Source organism: Mandrillus leucophaeus, unplaced genomic scaffold, assembly GCF_000951045.1.
Source record: "Mandrillus leucophaeus isolate KB7577 unplaced genomic scaffold, Mleu.le_1.0 Scaffold430, whole genome shotgun sequence".
NCBI lineage: Eukaryota > Metazoa > Chordata > Mammalia > Primates > Cercopithecidae > Mandrillus > Mandrillus leucophaeus.
The window spans coordinates 1,637,902-1,640,856 of NW_012104588.1; the positions used below are offsets into that span (position 1 = coordinate 1,637,902).

General features: G+C 38.0%; 1 long non-coding RNA gene across 1 annotated transcript in view; it reads left to right on the forward strand.

The window, feature by feature from the left end:
* LOC105549185 overlaps positions 1-1,764 on the forward strand; it is a 5,398-nt gene extending 3,634 nt beyond the window's left edge. Inside the window, exon 2 of the long non-coding RNA XR_001007510.1 lies at positions 1,560-1,764. This is a non-coding gene — a long non-coding RNA (uncharacterized LOC105549185). The remainder of the gene's footprint in view (positions 1-1,559) is intronic.
* Positions 1,765-2,955: the final 1,191 nt, after the last annotated feature.

Consider the following 2,955-nt stretch of genomic DNA (forward strand, 5'->3'; position numbering starts at 1 on the left):
TAGCTATCCTGAGTTGGCTGAGATTCTTGAATGTGAAGATTGCTAGCTTTAAGAGTTTTGGGAAATTCTTGACTATGTTTTCTTTACATATTTGTCCTACCCTATTCTTTCTTTTTTCTTTAGTAACTCCAATAATAGGAATAAAGGGGTGTGCACTATGACTTGCATGTGACTGATATGTGTGTTCTTTTGCATTCTCTGTGCTCTAGTCAAATATTTCATGTTGATCTGTCTTTGGGATCATTGAGTCAATCTTCAGCTATACTGTTCAACTCATCCAATGAGGTATTCATTTCAAGTATTGTATTTGTCAGTCTTAGAATGATTACTTTTACAGATTTTGATTCAATGATTAAACCCCACATCTTTTCATAACTTTCATTCATATTGTCTTTCAGTCTCTTTAATATACTGATCATTGTATCAAAATGTAATCTTAAGATGCTAAATAAAATATCATTTTCTTTCTTTGCATCTACTTATATTGTTTGCTTGTTTCACCTGGTAGTTGATCACAATCTCCTGCCTCTTTTTATGTTAGTAATTTGTGACTGTATGCCAGACGTTGTGGAAAAAGCACAAGTCAAGGCTCTGTATGAGGCTACTTTGACCAGAGAGGAATCTGTGTTTTCTCTGTGGAGCAGATAAGGTGAGGAGGTCATCACCCCAATCCAAGAGGCTGAGCTAGATCAAGACTGGGTTGACATTTTAGTAAGATCCCCTCCACCTCTAGTTCTGTTTTTATTTCTCAGGCCTGTCTTTTCTACACTGTTGATTGAGAGCTCCGAAAGACAGTGGAAGGTTCAGGCTGTTTAGCATCCTGCCGTATGCTCCATCCAAATTTGATGAGCATCTTGGGGAGACCAGCCATGTTCTGAGCAGACTCCTTTCCTCAAGTGGAACTTTTCCTCCCAATTATTATGGGACTTCTGAAGATTTTAACTTACTTTGCAGAAACTCCTAACCTTTTACTCAGTCTCAATTTAGCAAGGGTGCTATAGGAAAATTGGCAAGGCATTTGGGGATACTTTTGTTTCCAAATTGTTGTGGTTGCTTCTATGAATGCCACAAGCTTTGCTCACTCCTCTTTCCTTCCTACAGTGCTTCTGCATGAACCAGATCTGATTTGTGTTTCAAATCAGCAAATATCCCAAGAAAGAAAATAGCCTGTGAAAGGTAGCTAACCTTGCCAAAACACTCTGCTCTCTGGAATTTTTGTTCTTTTAATTCTTTTTGTTTCCATAATTCACTCATCTCTTTAAATGGATTTTTTGCAATTAATTTGTCTTCTTTAGTTAGTCTAACAGGACTGTGTTCTCCTGCAACCAACGGCATTCTATTCATAACCACAAGTCCCCTTAGGGTCAACTTTTAGGAAGTCTTGGGCAGTTATGTCTTTCCAATCTAACAGTCCATAAGATCTTCCCCTATTTTTCCAGAAGCTTCAGATGAGACTATCACAAAGAACATTATGGATATATGTGACAAATAGAGATTACAAATTAAATTCATACTGTCCAACATGAAAAACTTGACTGTCCTTTTTTCTGTGTGTCCAGAGATATAGGGAGTCTACAGAGCATCCCCTGCAAGCATCATTACAGAAGTCGATGATAATCTGGATGCAAGTCCAGGAGTATGGAGTCCACTGACTCAAAGACCTGCATCTAAGGAATTGATTGTCCTTATCCTTAAGTATGATGACTATGTTTCCAATTCCAGTAGACCCTTTGATGTATTCTGAATAAATATTCCTTTTGGAATTGAACTTCTAGAGCTCTTAACTTTGGCCCACTTTAGTTTTTTTTCTCTCTCTCTCTTTTCTTTTTTAATGATTTTTTTTGTAAAGATAAGGTCTTGCTTTGTTGCCCAGGCTGGCCTCGAATTCCTGGACTCAAGCAATCTATCTGCCTTGGGCTCCCAAAGTGCTGGGATTATAGGTGTGAACCGTTGTGTCCGATCGCTTTCTGGTTTTTCTAGCATTATGTTATCCCAACTCTGTTCTCTATGTAAATTTCCCTGATGACGTGGTTGTATCTTGGCGTTTCAAAATACTTAACAGACTTCGTTTTGTTTGAATTTTACAATGAACTTACATGACTAGGCATGGTCCCCAGTTCAGTTTTATAGACAAGGATTCTGCAGGTCAAGAAGTGAAACACAACCAATAACAGCAGATGACAGGATTTAAACCTGGGTCACTGTACTTATTTTTTTCTACTCTGTCATTATGTGTATCTATCCTACCTCTGCAATGACAGATGGCCTTAGAGCAAGAACACTTCCTTACATCTGGTATACAGTTGAAAAGTAAAAATTCCACACAAAGAAATATGGAAAGAAGTTTTACCTGCTCCTATAGCTTCCTTTCAGGGACCTGGCACCCACAAAGGTTGGGTAACAGAAAGGGGACTTATGTAACTTAAAGCAGAGAAAGTTATAGAGACTGTCTTAGCATAATACAGCATGGAGTGGTCATGCTTGGATGTGCAAAATGTCTGATGGTCTCGGACATGGCTTGACCCTGAATTACAGTAGTGAGGCAAGTTGCCTCGGGCAAAGCAAACTTATTGGACCCAAAGCTCTCATTTGAGAATTTTGTTGCCTAAAAATTATAAAATATCATTAATTTCATATGGTTCAGCCTAATATTTTATCACTCTTCCTTTTTCTATTCTAAAGCAATAATTTTTAATAATGTAAGCTATACACATACATGCTTTCAACATACAACACCCTGACTATCATATAATGGATATTTCAAGCAGTAGATGTTCAGCATGTCTTCACCCCCACTTGAAGACATAATGTATCAATTAGGCTGTTCTTGCATTGCTATAAAGAAATACCTGAGACTGTGGAATTTATAAGAAAAGCGGTTTAATTGGCTCATGGTTCTGCAGGCTGTACAGGAAGCATATTGGGTCTACTTCGTCTACTTCTGTGGAGACCTCA